Source organism: Cibotium barometz, chromosome 48 (assembly GCF_041138505.1).
Source record: "Cibotium barometz isolate CiBa-2024 chromosome 48, ASM4113850v1, whole genome shotgun sequence".
NCBI lineage: Eukaryota > Viridiplantae > Streptophyta > Polypodiopsida > Cyatheales > Cibotiaceae > Cibotium > Cibotium barometz.
In genome coordinates, this window is record NC_141093.1 from 4,680,053 (window position 1) to 4,696,384 (window position 16,332).

The window sequence follows — 16,332 nt, forward strand, 5'->3', positions numbered from 1 at the left end:
CGTTTTTGCATCAAGGTGCGTTTTTGCATCAGGAGGTCTTCAAGAGTGTTTAGGGCTGAAAGAAGACTACCCAGAGCTTCCGCATGTTACATTGGTATCAGAGCTTAGGTCATCCTAGGACAGTTCTTAGTTTAGATGTGGTGCATGCTGAATTAGGGTTTTTGAAATTAGGGTTTGCGTTTTAGGGTTTACAAGCAAGATTAGGGTTTGCGTTTTTGCGTTAAATCTGCATTTTTGCATCAACTTTTTGCTCATTTTCAGCATAGTATAGTGCTAGAAAGTCTAGTTTTCAGCCTAGCATGATCCTAGGGAGTTTAGAAAGCATGTAGAACTCTAGAGTTAGGGTTTTTGGGCTGATTACAACAGGAAAAACAGCAAAATAATATCATGAGTTCAGAGGCAATGGACGATGACTTTCTCACGACTTTGCAGAGTCGTCGAAGACAGGAAGATGAACGATACAAAAGGGAACAAGAACGCTATGCTCAGTATGAACAAATCATCGTTGGGGCCAGGTTTAGGCAACAACTCATAGAAGAGCTTCAAGAAGAGATGCGTCAAGACCCACTTCTATACGAGCAAAGATGGACACAACTCAAGGAGACATGGGCAAAATTCATGGCAGCATCAACAAAGGCCAAGAAGGAATCACCTAGGGTTGTAAAGCAGCCCATGACCGAGAGCGTTTACCCAACGAAAAGAGAGCTTCTAAGACAAGAGTTCTCGGGAGACGTGATCACAGAAAGAGGTGTTTCCGAGGAGGTGCCATTACCCGGGATGCACATGCCAGAACCAGAACCAAAGCCAAAGCTAGAGCCAGAAGCCAAACCAAAACCAGAACCAGAGCTCGCGCAAGTGGATCTTTCCAAATCCTATTTGGAGGAGGATGAGGTCAACCCAATAGTTCCCAAGGAGGTGGATCTCTCCAAATCCTATTTGGAGAAGGATGAGGTCATCTCGACAATTTCAGAGGAGTTTTCAGAAGATCTAAAGACCAAGCCAGAGAACTTGAAGACCAAGTTAGAGAACTTGGGGATTGAGCCGATGGATATGAAGTGCAATCTTCAATTGGACCAAAACGGAATCGGAGCAAAGGAGTATGGATTACCCCAGTGCTCCAAGCTTAGCAAAAGGGGATGTCATGTGCATCCGTTCATGCCAATGCTCATAGACATGTATATTCTCATAAGCAAATATATGGGTAGATTTAGGGGCAGATTTAGAGCAGATTTTGCAGCCCTACAAGCTCCCGGAAGTGCCCAAGACATAGCCCAATGGTTGGGACACCTTTTGGCCATAGTTTGGACACAAAATATGACTGTTTGGACAATGTTTTGTGGGAAAAATAGGCAAAACCGACTTGATTACGAATTCATTCCTTTTTCCTATAAATAGGATCATTAGGCATTCATTAGAATCATCATTCAAAGATCAAGAGGATCCATTTGTCAGAGTCTGCAAGGCAGCAAGGACACAGTGGTGGATCAACAGGAGCTTCTCTTGTTCGATTGCAAGTAGAGGGTTGCAAGGATCTTTGGTATGCATCATGAAGCTGTGAATCAGCAAGATCATTGTATATATAGCATGTTTTGGCAATATACAGTAGATTAGGTCTCTCTCTCCTTCTCTTTTGTGTCTTTGCTAAACATAGGATTAGCGTTATCTTCTTTGCTTAGCGTTAATCATGAACACGCTTCCGCAACGCATGTTACATTAGGGAGCCAGAATTAGGGTTTATCACCTTTTCAAGTGGGCAGCCAAGTGCTGTACAGATTTGTACCTTTTTTGTACATAGTATATACTGAAATTCCAGCACTTCTCACTCTCTCTCTCTACTCTCTCTCTACCTGCGTTTTTGCATCAAGGTGCGTTTTTGCATCAGGAGGTCTTCAAGAGTGTTTAGGGCTAAAAGAAGACTACCCAGAGCTTCCGCACGTTACATGTAGCCTTTGTATGGCTGTAGGGCAAGTATGGGGCAGCCCATACAGGCTGGCCAGCCCTCAGATTGTTTGCAAAAGCATTGTCCAGCCATGTAGAAGCATGCGCATAATGCCCAGCCAACAAGGGAAAGAAGCGCTGGAATTTATGTGATTTTTTCAGCATTAAATGCTGAAATACTCGGTCGTGGTACATTTAATGTTGGCTGCCTGGACTTCAGCTGGCGGATTGCTCTAGGTGGAGTAGTATAAATAGGAGAGTCCATAATCCCATTAGTTCATCTCATTTCTCACCAAGAGCTTAAGCATAAAGGGGCTAGACAAGCCAAGAAGGTGCTAAGCAAAGGGGTGAAGGACTGAAGGTCAAGGGCAGGGAATTCCCAGCCAAGAAAGGTCAAGGTTTTCTGTATTTTCTTTCCTGATTCACATCATTCTAATAAAGCAAATACACCATCCGTGGTGGGGGCCCTACAGAGGGTATTTGGGACCCAATACTGTCTCTCTCTCTCTCTCTCTCTCGGCATGGTGCTAGTATAGTGGACTATGTTATGGCTCAGCCCAGTCTCATTCCCTCTTTTCAGGATTTTATGGTAGGCACTAGGCCGGTCGGAATAGCAGTGGATCATGCTATCTTGTCCTTCACTCTCACATTTCAGTTCAGCACCGCTCCATTGGGACAGGTCTCCACACACACTCGTTATACCTTTACGAGGGAGACTGACACCGTATACACGGATGAGATATACAGACACCTATGTGCCGAGGAGCCGGGACGGCCATTAGATGAGCTCACTCAGATATTGATAGAGACGCTTCATGCTGCAGCATCAGAGGCATATCCCCATAGTCAGCCTACACGGAGACGATCTGGGAACATGCCCCAGAATAGTTGGTATGATGAGGAGTGCAGAGAGATGAGGATCAGATTACAGAGAGAGGTGCTCATGGGTGTTACCACTCACAGACAATCACGGATTACCTTCTGGCACCTAGTGCGACGGAAGAAGAGGGCTTATCTTGCTCAGTTAGAGAGGGATTTGTACCAGTTATTTATGAGTCAGGACTCAGGCGAGGCATGGAGACTATTCCATGAGCATTCACCATCACCAGCCATTACCTCCACAGAGATTTGGGGTGAGTATGCAGCATCCCTGTACACAGCACCAGGACAGCCGCCCCTGCTAGACCCATCGGAGCCATGCCCAGAGACGTGTGCTTTCTTTACTGCTGAGATGGTAAGGAAAGCTATTGACAGGATGAGGACTGGGAGAGCATATGATCATGATGGTTTGGTAGCAGAGCACTTTATTCATGCCAGAGATATGCTTGCAGAGCTTATTGCTATGATGTTTAACCGAGCCATGTGTGAGGGTTTTCCTGAGACTTGGAATATGTCCACGATTGTGCCTATCTTCAATTATCGTACCATCATGATTGGTCACACATTGGCTAGATTATATGCATCTATTCTTGAGCAGGAGTTGAGTAGATGGGCAGAGAGAGAGGGCATACGTGCATCAGGGCAGGCAGGGTTCAAGAGAGGTTTCTCCACTCTTGACCATATCTTGACACTCAGAGCTATTATTGAGGAGGGCAGATTATATGGCAGGAGGATTTATTGTTGCTTTGTGGATTTCCGCAAAGCTTTTGACACAGTACCGAGAGCCAGACTGATGCGCAGACTACAGGAGATGGGAGTGCCCACAGAGCTGATTTGGGGAATCATGGCTTTATACAGGACAGTTGTGGGGCAGGTACGTACTACCTAGGGTATATCTGAGATGGTTCACTCCACTATTGGGGTGAAACAGGGCTGCCCCCTTTCCCCCACCTTATTTGGGATGTATGTGGATGAGGTTTCGGACTATGTAGAGCGGGAGGGTGACAGAGGAGCACAGCTAGCAGGGACATGGATTCCGCTGTTATTGTATGCTGATGATATTGTGCTGATCTTAGATTCTCCAGAGGGGATGCAGCGTCATTTGGATGCATTGCACATGTTTGCAGAGGACAGTAGATTGTCTGTTAACCTTGGTAAAACCAAGGTGATGGTGTTTAACACCACAGCACAGTGGGTTAGGAGGTCAATGCCCACCTTTACATATGGTCAGGAGACAGTGGAGTATACAGATGCATATACTTACCTTGGTGTGGTTTTTAGTGGCCCACTATTTTCCTTGAGGAGAGCAGCGGAGACCAGATTGACCAGAGCTTATGCAGCATTGGGGAGACTAGAGAGGGTGTGTTCGCAGGTTCAGTTTCAGGAACCTCGAACAAAGCTCTGGCTCTTTGACACTTTGGTCACTTCAGCCATGCTATATGGAGATATGGGGACCCTCAGTGGATCACCACAGCCGAGCTGGTAGCACTGATGGATGGAGACGTATGGAGAGGTCCTTGGTTTCTATGATTTCCCGGATGATTAGGGCCAAGGCCTCTGTACCACATGATATTATCCGTGCAGAGATGGCTGCCTCCCCATTGGTAGTAGAGGCACTCACTCGATGAGTCTCCTTTATACATAGCACTTGGGCTCTCCCTAGAGACAGATATGCTCGCTTAGCCCTGGAGTCTTCACGACAGTCGGCATCACAGGGAGACGGATCATGTTGGTATGCACAGATGACAGCTTGGTTCCAACTGCATGGCTTTAGTATGGACAGGCTACCTCCATTTCAGTACTCCCTGGATGCACCCTCCCTCTCTCTCACACGGGCAGAGATTACCAGACTTACCAGGCAAGACTTGACTCAGCTGGACACTAGGAGGACATGGATACAGCCGACACACGAGCTTGGTACGAAGATGGCTTTCTATAGAGATCATCTTCTCCAGCTCACGGAGGATGGGTTTGTGATTAGACCCAGCTACATGGATACTCATCTTTCTCATGGGGTACGGTGTGCTATTGGTCAGATGCGCACATCCTCACACCAGCTAGAGATTGAGACTGGCAGATTCAGAGGAGTACCAGCTGAGGCTAGGATTTGTCAGCTGTGCCAGATGGAGCCAGAGACAGAGTTACATTACATATGTCACTGTCCAGTATATTATGAGATACGAGGCCGTTTTCACTGCCTGTTCAGAGAGGGCTTTGGACCACTTTCTAGAGTCATGAGATACTAGGATCAGAGATGCCTCGGATTGTACTTGCTGGAGCTGCGTAGACATAGAGAGGGTCTCCTGAGAGGGAGGCGATCAGAGAGGGAGAGACACCTAGAGAGGCAGATTACAGACTTCTTTCGACCAGAGATTGAGCAGTCAGGTCAGCAGGCATTGCAGCTAGCCCCAGAGTACAGCCGCACCAGAGGTACACTAATTGATCGGGCTATAGAGCTAGGGCGGTCCAGGCGCCCCAAGATGAGAGGCCCATCTCGACACCGGCGGAGACTACAACAGAGGATCAGGACCATACTAGCACGGCATGGGAGACGTCCAGTCAGAGTACTCACCATGGAGGACATTGAGGATATCCGCCATCGACCGATGAGAGACATCTTTGGATAGTGATGTGTATGATGCTTACCTTTGTTGCTGGAGTTTTCCTCCCAGATGTTATCCATTAGGAGCTCCTAGTACCGTACTTTTCCTCATAGTTGTTTCAGTTTCAGTTAGTTGTTTAGTTGTTTTTAGCTTTGCTTACACAGACATTGTATCAGATCCACCAATTGTTGTAACCTTTTTGGTCTCATAGGTCATTTTGGCCTTTTGAAGACGTTAATATATCATTTCATTTCATTTCATTTCTCTCTCTCTCTCTCTCTCTATTTTCTGCACATCTTCATCCAGTTTGTGCGTTAATTCCGTCGCGAAAAGAGTGCTGATTTTCTGAGCATTGAAGTTACCGATCTTCTCCGAAGCTTCCGCATGTTACAGTGGTATCAGAGCCTACTTCAAGTGCAAAGATTCAGCAAAGAAACCAGAATTTTTTCTCGCTCGTGTGGTTGGTTTTCAGATGCAGGTGGACTATCCCTTTCGGAGCGACTCCTGTCCCTCGAAGGACGGTTGGTTTTCAGCCTCCGGAAGCCTCCGGACGTCTCCACAGATAGTGGATAGTCAGATTGCGTTCCGGAAAGGAAGTGCATTTTCCTGCTATGGCGAGCTTCGACGACGAGAGAGACCAAGAACCATAGGACCAGAGTGCACCAGGCAGCCCAGCTAGGGCACCACGCTTGAGTGTTACAGATATGTTCCAGCAGATGATGTGAGCAATCGCAGACCAGATAACCATGTTGGACGAGTAGAAGGCGCAGATCTTGGCTCTGGAAGAATGTACCTGTTCTCCAGTGTCGTGTTTTCCATCTCCTCCTCCCTCTCCTTCCGTATCCCAGATTCCAGATCCTCGACACAGGGACCCTTTTGTGGGGTCATGACCACAGTCAAGCTCTTTGCTTGAGTTACAGATGCGTGCATTGGAGATCCGACAACGTGAAGACGAAGCCATGCGACGCGTGGAGCACGAGCGTTACCTAGCAGCTTTGGACGCCAGATTGACACCGGCGGCGCTCTCGAATCATTTTCCCGAGAAAATGAACTTCAGTAAGTAATAAGTATAATGGTAAACTCGATTCCACTACTCTCTATTCATTGTTACATCAGTTTGAAGCTTACTTTGCCGCAGTTAGAAAAACAGATACTGATAGAGTGGTCTTAGCCAGTTGGTACTTGGAAGGTGAGGCCATTCCTTGGTGGACTCAGTGGGCTCATGCCCACACCATAGTAGGTATGGCAGCTTATGTGTGGGACGAGTTTGTCCGCGACCTTAAGCAACGGTTTCTACCGCCCCACTACCTTGAGCGACTCGTAGACGAGCGCGCCAGAACATGCAACCAGTCCTTCAGTTTGCCAATAGAATTTCGACTTTATGTCTGCAATTAGGCTTATTTGATACGGACAAGAAAGGGCAGTTTTTGTATGGCCTTGACACGCAAATGGGAGGTGCGTATGTTTAGGCCAGCCACCTTTGAAGACGAACTCTCGCTTGCGCAGAGTGCAGAAATGAAACATAATGGTGGCAAGCCCAAGACTTCCCAGCCGGCTTCTCCTAGGGCTACTGCCTCGGGGGGCAAAGGCCAGAACCAGACGGGGTCTTCCCCAAGATTGATTTTTGGAAACTTGTTTTTGAAAAGTTGGAAACAACTTTGAATTTGAGTTCCTCTGATCATCCTCAATCTGATGGCCAGACTGAAAGAGTGAATCAGATTTTGGAGGATATGCTTCGAGCATATGTATCCAAAAGACAGAGTTCATGGGAGGATTATCTTCCTATGTTAGAATTCTCATATAACAGTACTAAGCATACGAGTACATCCTTTCATGCTTATGTATGGTTTTCAACCTAGATCACCTGTTACAGTAGGATTCTCAGGACTTCAGCATGATGCAGCACGTAATTTTTTGCTCCTTCCTCGCGACGTCCCATACCGCCACGAAGCTACCCTCGCGGGCCTCGAGATTGTTGCCGGCCTCGGCTGCGTAAAGCAGGTGCACGTCTACACTAGATCCAGGCTCCAAGACCATAGAGCTCTCGCAAACTCGCGAGACTCTATATCCCAATAACTAACCTTGGCCACCCTTTTATAGGCTCTTGGCCGGTCATAGGGCGTCCACACTTAGGCGCCCGCCCGTCCATACTTGGGTGCCCGCCCGTTAGTCTATCCCTAACTCAGCTCGTCAAGCAGCCTGCCTAGCTCCAAGCTTCCCCAAGCCTCGAAACTAGTCTTGCGTGCGTGTAGGACACGGTCCCCTTCCTCTAAGAGCTCACTCCTGAGCTCACTAAAAAGCCAGGGTAATCTCTCTGAAGAGTAGTCAATGTCTCCCATGTAGCGTCCTCCTCAACACGATCCTTCCACTTGATCTTGTATTCCGTGATAAGCGTATTACGCAATCTTCTTTTACGAAATCCAAGAATCTTTTCAGGTTCGTGCAGAACAAATGTCATGTTTGTAATATGCGGAAGCTTCAGAGAAGGATCGGTACTTCAAAACTCAGAAATCAGCACTCTTTTCGCGACGGAATTAACGCACAAACTGAAAGGAGATGTGCAGAAAATAGAGAGAGAAGGGGGAGATGGAGAGGACACAGTATTGGGTCCCAATTACCCTCTGTAGGGCCCCCACCACGGATGGTGTATTTGCTTTATTAGAATGATGTAAATCTGAAAACAAATACAGAAAACTTGACCTTTTCTTGGCTGGGAAATCCTGCCCTTGACCTTCAGAAGTCCACCCCTTTGCTTGGCAATCTCCTTGGCTTGATTGGCCCTTGATTGGCTTGAGCACTTGGTGAAAACTGAGATGAATGATGGGATTATGGCCTCCACTACTTATACTCCTCCTCAGGAGCAGTCGGCCAGCTGAAAAACAGGCTATTGTCCCACGACTGGTGAAATTCAGCAATAAATGCTGAATTAAATCCCAAAAAATAATGCCTTTTTTTCCTAACAGGCTGAAAGTGATGCGCATGCTTCTGATTGGCTGGACACCACTTTTGTCCACAATCCCAAGGCTGGGCAGCCTGTATGGGCTGCCCCATACATGCCCTACAGCCATCTAAAGGCTGTATGCTCCTGAAAATAGCCTTATCTTTGCCCTAGGGCTGTTCCACAGCCCTTCCATGGCTGGTGGGTCCGGCCTGGGCCTTCCTGGCCCTCATGGGGATGGTTTCACACCATTCCCATGCCCATACTAAGCTCCGGGGTAGCCCTATGGGCTGGCCCCTTGTCCTAAACGTAATCTACTCAGTGATCTGGCATCCGGTACCATACCAGATACACAGAACCATTGACATCATTCTAGAGGGGGACTCAGAGCGCGGACTGGCACTGTTTCATGTGCAGGACAGTGCACACCTGACCTTAGACTCATGTGCAGGACAATGCACACCTGACCTTGGACATCTGAGATGGATCCCTGGCTGACTCGTCCCGGACTGGGCTTACATGGGACCAGTTCACCATCCCAAGTCCTGCACCTTCTGTACAGAAATGTCTACGTGGCATTCAAGTGCGGGATGCACGTACAATGTCCTCGACATCTATAATTTCTTGAGGAGTAACTAACTGATCTGTTCCACCCAGTACTTCCTTAAGTCTACTGACATGAAATACAGGATGAACTTTCACATGAGAAGGCAAATCCAATTCATATGCAACTGAACCAATCCGTCGTGTAATACGAAATGGTCCACAATATCTAGGGGATAATTTCGGAGATCGACCTATCCGTAAAGTCTCGGAATCTTTCGGAACTCGCAAATACACCATCGTTCCTTCAGAGAACTCTCTGGGTGAACGATGTCTATTAGAATAAAATCTGTCTCGATCTTGAGCACTTCTAATAGATTCTTTTGCAACTTGTAACATTTCTTGCATATCTTGCAAAAAATTATGTGCTGCATCGTACTGAAGTCCTGAGAATCCTACTGTAACAGGTGATCTTGGTTGAAAACCATACATAAGCATGAAAGGACTAAAACCTGTACTCGTATGCTTAGTACTGTTATATGCAAATTCTAACATAGGAAGATAATCCTCCCATGAACTCTGTCTTTTGGATACATATGCTCGAAGCATATCCTCCAAAATCTGATTCACTCTTTCAGTCTGGCCATCAGATTGAGGATGATCATAGGAACTCAAATTCAAAGTTGTTTCCAGCTTCTCAAAAACAAGTTTCCAAAAATCACTCGTAAACTTAGAGTCCCTATCACTGACTATGTCCTGCGGTAACCTGTACAGGTGCTAATTGCATAGCTGTAATAGTCTTCCGAGTCGGTAAAAATCTAGCCATTTTTGTCAAGCGATCTACCACAACCCAAATAGAATCGTGGCCTTGATGTGTTCTTGGCAATCCGGTAATAAAATCCATGGAAATACTTTCCCTTTTATTACCTGGGATTTGCAAAGGATGCAACAACCCAGCCTGTCTAAAGCATTCAGCTTTATTTGCCTGACAAATTTGACACTTGAGAACATAATCTTCTACATACCCTTTCATCTTTGGCCGATAAAAAGTATGTTTCACTAACGATAGTGTCTTGTGTACCCCAGGGTGTTATTCCAAGTGATAGGCTGATTTGACTTACGTCCACGACCTTTCAATAAGTCGGTCATCGGTAGTGTGAGCTGAGAGTACTCCCGCACAGATTTCCGAAGAAAAACTACAAAACCGAGAAAAGAACGAAGTTGTTTCACTTTTTGTGGTATAGGCCAGTCCAAAACCTTCTGAACTTGGTCATAGTCAATGCTCAATCCATCTCGAGTGATCTTGTGTCCCAAGTAAATGATGTCGGTCATAAAGAACTCACATTTACTTAACTTAGCATATAGTCGATTCTGTCTTAAAATAGATAAGACAATCGTGAGGTGTTTGACATAATCCTCAAGAGTACGACTATATATCAAAATATCATCCAAGAACACCACCACAAATTTCCCCTAAATGTTCACGAAAAGATCGTTCATCATTTGCTGGAAAGTGGCTGGAGCATTGGTTCAGTTGCATATGAATTGGATTTGCCTTCTCATGTGAAAGTTCATCCTGTATTTCATGTCAGTAGACTTAAGGAAGTACTGGGTGGAGCAGGGTCGTGTTGAGGAGGACACTACATGGGAGACATTGACTACTCTTCAGAGAGATTACCCTGGCTTTTTAGTGAGCTCAAGAGTGAGCTCTTAGAGGAAGGGGAGTATGTCATGTGCACAGTGTGTATCTACCGTGTGCTACACGCACGCAAGACTAGTTTCGAGGCTTGGGAAAGCTTGGAGCTAGGCAGGTTGATTGACGAGCTGAGTTAGGGAAAAGCCAAAAAAAAAAGCAAGATTTTTTTTTTCTCGCTTGTGTGGTTGGTTTCTAGACTGTGGTGGACCACATAATAGACCTCCTAGGCTCAGATCCCCCGAGCAAGTTTCCATACCACCTTTCCAAGGCAATGGAATCGAAGTTGGACCGCCAACTCCAAGAATTGTTGCAATCTCGCTTCATACGTCCCAGTGTGTCACCATTTGCAGCTTCGATCCTGTTTGTCAAGAAGAAGGATGGGTCTTCTCGATCGTGTGTTGATTATCGTGCACTCAATAAGCTGACTATCTCAAGAGTAAGTTCGCGATGCCTTGAATAGATTACATTCTCGAGAGGCTGAATGTGGCCAAGATGTTCTCGAAACTAGACTTGAAGAGTGGGCACCACCAGGTGAAGATTGTTGAGGGGGACATCCCCAAGACAGCCTTCCGCACGAAACGGGCCCACTATGAATTTGTTGTCATGCCTTTTGGCTTGATGAATGCCCCAGCCACATTCAACCGCATGATGATGCATGTGTTCATGGACTTAATAGGAAAGTTTGTGTTCATTTTTCTGGACGACATACTAGTATTTTCAGCTACCACATCCAGGAGCTGAGAGGAGTGGTAGCATCGTGCCTAATTTTGTATTCTGCAAGATCTTGTCCTTCCACAGATCAACAAGAAGAGTTTTTAGCTCGCGTTTTTTTTATGCTCTGCTGCCTTGGTGGTTGCGTTTTGGAGATTTACTTCCAGCTGCTCCGGCAGCACTCCAGCTCAATGGGATTGGTTCCACATCCAGGAGCCGAGAGGAGTTGTAGCACCGTGCCTAATTTTGTATTCTGCAAGATCTTGTCCTTCCACAGATCAGCAAGAAGAGTTTTCAGCTTATGTTTTTTTTTTTCTACTCTGCTCCCTTGGTGGTTGCGTTTTGGAGATTTACTTCGAGCAAAAATCATCATTTTTTCTGCACTCATTCGCAAAACAGTACCTTGCAGCGTTTTTTTTTTTTGGTATTCTATCCCTACCCCGGATTAGTGGTAGCACCGTGCCTAACTCTGTATTCTATCCCTGCCTCGAACTAGTGGTAGCACCGTCCTAACTTTGTATTCTGTCCCTGCCCCGAACTAGTGGTAGCACCGTGCCTAACTTTGTATTATGTCACTACCCCGGCCTGTGACTAGTGGTAGCACCATGCACTTGCTCCATTAGCCTCTCCCTCCCTTACTTCATTGCTCATAGGTTTGGCTCCTATCTTCACCCGTGTGCCTGGATCTCCGGTAGGAGTATAGTTCTAGATCTTTCTTTCACCTCACCGAGCATCTAGGGAGGAGTGGGCAACCCCGAGCTACCTACTTGTAGCCCTTTTGCTTTAAATTCAAGAGGAGGATTCCATGGCTCTTACATCGACTGTTATCTCTTCATCCATTCCTTAACTTCCCAAGGAATCCATCTTAGATGGAACCAAATATCTTGATTGGGCACTACAGATGATGACTCTCCTTCGATATCATCGGCTATGGGGTATTCTTTCTTGTACAGATGTCTCTCCCGATGCTACTTCTCCTCATGTTGTGATTGATGCTTGGGCTGACAAAGATACAAGGGCTCATGCCTTTATCTTTTTCAACATAAAACCCTCTATTGCTCGTCAATTTGATGACAATGATGAGGAAAATTGTAGAAGAATTGTGGGATACCATCCAGAGGAGGTATCACCATGAGAACTTTGCTCAGAAGGTAGCCTTGGAGAATCAGCTCTCCAACCTGAAGATTGCTGCTTGTGAGGTGGTGAGGTTGTATTGCAGGCTTGGGCTTCTGCTGGAGGAACCCATGGTCATCCAGAGGCACTTTGTTCGTGAACAGATCGTTGCTGATGACATCTTGCTAGAGTTGTGTTCGACGGAGGACAGTACTGTGGACCTCTTCACGAAGTCGCTATCTCAGGATTTGCTCAAGCGGCACCCTAGCTCCCTGTGGTTGGTTTCATAGCCAGGAGCTAAGAGGGGGTGTTAGAAGTCATCTCCTGTCTTTCTGTAGACACTAGGGCCTTTGTTGAGGGTGTGCCTACCCTAGTAGGTGTTTTCTCATTTTTCCTCACTCCCCGTATTTTTTTTCCCCATTTTTCCTATTTTTTTTGTGGCATGGGAGGCAGTCTTGTAGTGGCAGGAGGACCTTGAACTTGGCCGACTGCATCTGTGGATACACTGGAGGTGGCCGACTGTTCTGCACAGGTCGTGGACCTTCTTGATGCTGGCCGACCCCCCTTGCTGCTGGCCGACTGTGCATTTCAGCAAGTCGTGGGGTTTGTGGTCCTGTCGGCTGCACTACAGTAGGCCGACTGCTGTTGGGGGGGCATATAAAATGGCCCCCAGTCCCCTTGTCACATTTGTATCATTCCGGGATTCTTCTTGTGTATATAGAGCAGAGTTACACGCCTCTACCTCTCTCTCTCTCTCTCTCTTGTGCTGTTATTTTCTGCATTGTGTTTTGCTCTTGTGTGTTGGTCATGACCACTCACGACTAGTTCAGGTGTGAACACAGCTTACTCACGGGCACTTTTTCCTTGTGACTGGACACAGGTTTTTTCCCCGTGGGAACACACTTATGTGTGTTGGGCACTTTGCCCTAGGCCTTTTAGTACTCACTTGTACTTTCATTTTCATATCATTATTGAGTACATCTTTTCCAGCACTCTTGAGCCTCACTTGTTTTCTCTCTCTTGTAGCCGTGTGTGTGTCTGTGTGTAGGCTTCTCCCCCCATACCCAACATTGGTATCAGAGCTTGGCTAGGGTTAGCATTAGGGTTTGCCCCCCTTGCTACCCGTCAAAGCTTCAGCTTATTGTCCATACACTGAAGTGCCTGTAATGTTGTCCGTTGACTGTACCTGTTGCTAGTCGACCAGTGCTTTGCACCGTCCATGACTTGTAGCTACCGCCCTGCCCTGCGCTGCACGACTGTACCAGCGTCGTTGACTGTACCAGCTGGGCCGTACAAGAGCCACCGCCGCCCGACTGTACCAGCTGCGCCGCCTTGTGTACTTGCCCGTATTGGGCCCGCCTTGTGTATTTGCCTGTATTGCATCGTCGACTGATGCTGCTCCATACACTCTGTCGCCGACTGTACTACTGTACCTGCTGTCCTACGCAGCTGTTGTGTGGCACCTACACAGTCGCCTGTTGACCTGTGCGCCCAATCGACTGAAGCGACTATACCTACAGTACAAATCGTGTGCACTATTGTGCCTACCCGATTGAAGTTGCTCCACAACATTGGTATTTCTGTAATTTTTTTTTTCAAAAACTCAGAAATTGCTAAAAACTAGTAAATACACTGCATTAATTTTGGGGCTTTTCACCATTGAGCTCAAAATTGCATTATTGGCACTGATTTTGTCCGATGCGTAATTGCACTAGAAATTTGGGGATTTTGTAGAAATTGACTCGATTTTGCAGAAATTGGCACTATTTGCAGGCAATTTTGTTTATTGCAGGCACATTTGGTTGGCATTGGAGCATTTCCCCCAAATTTTTTGGGAGTTACAGCATTATTGCAGCATTACTACTTGCTTGAACACACTTGTGACCACCATGTCTGGGAATACTGGTGATTTATTTGGTATGCTTTCCGTTGAGGATAAGTTGGATGGCACCAACTATCCTATGTGGGCATACATGATGAAACATGTACTTGTTGCAAAGAATTTGTGGGTTTATGTATCAGGGGTTGATGTCGTCTACCCACGCTCCCGGAGGACCGATTCTTCTCACCAGAAGATGCTTCTCCAAACTCTGATCTGGACCACATAGGGACTGGGATTTCTTACTCAGTGGAGGATCCTGTTCAAGATCATACTTTGGGAGACGATCAACCCATGCACATCACCTCATCCACACCACCTTTGCCATCACGATCGCCCTCTCCGACTTTATCAGATCTTGTTTCTAGAGGGGGATACATTCCTTCTGCCATTGTGTTTGTGTGGGACTCTGGCATACTTCATCTTCTTTCATCTTCTCTCATGGTCCTCTTTTTGGCCTGAGAGGGGGTGTGAAGAAACAGCACTTTTCCAGCCCAAAAAAGGGATTTTATGGATTATTTTATATTTTAAAATTTCGAGGCTTTTGTTTTGGCTGCTGGCCTACACCTTTATGGTGACCGACCAGCACCCCTCTCTGCTATAAATAGCATTGCCTCATACCTCATCAAGGCAGTACCACTTCATCGCCATATCAGGTACCATCTGGCCGCCTTCACTAGGGGTTCACTTTGCGTTTTCCTCGGCTGGTCCAGGCCGCCATCTGGAGGGCTCACATCAGCCAACATCAGGCTGTATCCTGGCGCTTGCATCAGGCCTACATCAGCTCACATCTGTGTTTCACCTCAGCATATGCCAGCGCCTACTTCAGAGCACATATCAACGTTTATACATCAGCTTACACCAGCGTTTTGCTTTAGCAGACACCTGCGTTTTGCTGCAGCTCACATCAGCGCTTTACATTAGCCTATCCTCAGGCTTACATCTGCGTTTACATCAGGTGTACATCAGCGCTTATCATCTGAGCCTTACATCGTTTACATCAGCCTGTCCTCATGCTTACATCTGCGTTTTGCATTAGGCTTACCTCAGCGTTTACATCTGGGCTGACATCAGCCTTACTTCACCGCTTACATCTGGGCTGACATCAGCGTTTATCTTCAGCCTCACATCAGCCCTACATCGGCACAGCAGCCCTCTCTGCCACTTCGGGACGGAGCCCTCTCTGCTACTTCAGGATGCAGCCCTCTGCTACATCGGGACAGCAGCCCTCTCTGCTACATCGGGCCGAAGCCCTCTCTGCTACATCGGGACGCAGCCCCCTGCTACTTTGGGACGGAGCCCTCTCTCCTTCAAGTACGCAGCACCCGTGTCACCAGAGCTTGCACCGCTCGGGACGACAGCGCTCTCTGCTTCAGGTACGCAACACCCGTGTCATCAGAGACTGCGCCACCATCATCGTCATCGACGTCACCTTTTTCCGCTGCCACTATCACCTCGGAGTGCTTTGCCTCACATCAACGCGAGCCTTAGTCATCGATCGTGCTTCAGCTCCGACGTCCTTCTCTGCTTCTGCACTGGCCTTTTTTTTGCTCAGAGTCACCTCTCATATGAGGGCTCTTGTACATATCTGCACTCACCTTTTTATATATATTCACTCACATATATATATATTCATGCTGTGTGGTTTTACTCTGATCTCTTGTATTTTTGGTCCTTCCATCCTTTTGTCCTCACACTTTGTTGTTGTGGATATGGCTTCCCCCTGTATGATCAAGGAGGACAAGTTGGACGGAACCAACTATGCCCATTGGAAGCTGAATATGGAGATCCGGTTCATCTGTAAGGGTTTGTGGGAGATTGTTCAGGGCAGTGAGAAGGAGCCCGGAACTCGAGGCATTGGGACCTAGGTTCTATTCAGTCATTGCTTATGAAGGCCAAGGTTATCCATGACTAGTTACTGGCAATGGTGCTACCTTGTCCTCTGCTCAGTTGGTTGCACTTTGAAGGTTTAATGTTGCCTATATGAGGTTAGAGGAAGTTCATAAAGGAAAGAGCATTTGTTTTGTTGTGT

At 46.9% G+C, this 16,332-nt stretch overlaps 1 protein-coding gene across 6 annotated transcripts in view; it reads left to right on the plus strand.

The window, feature by feature from the left end:
- Positions 1-16,332, plus strand: part of LOC147610725 (bHLH transcription factor RHL1-like) — an 82,008-nt gene that overhangs the window by 10,552 nt on the left and 55,124 nt on the right. For 2 of the 6 annotated variants that reach the window (XM_086785288.1, XM_086785290.1), the window contains exon 2: positions 16,037-16,288. The exons of 2 other annotated variants lie outside the window; for them this stretch is intronic. The gene's annotated coding sequence lies outside the window, so the exon portion shown is untranslated. The remainder of the gene's footprint in view (positions 1-16,036; positions 16,289-16,332) is intronic. 2 more of the 6 variants (XM_086785289.1, XM_086785291.1) reach the window with 1 other exon arrangement.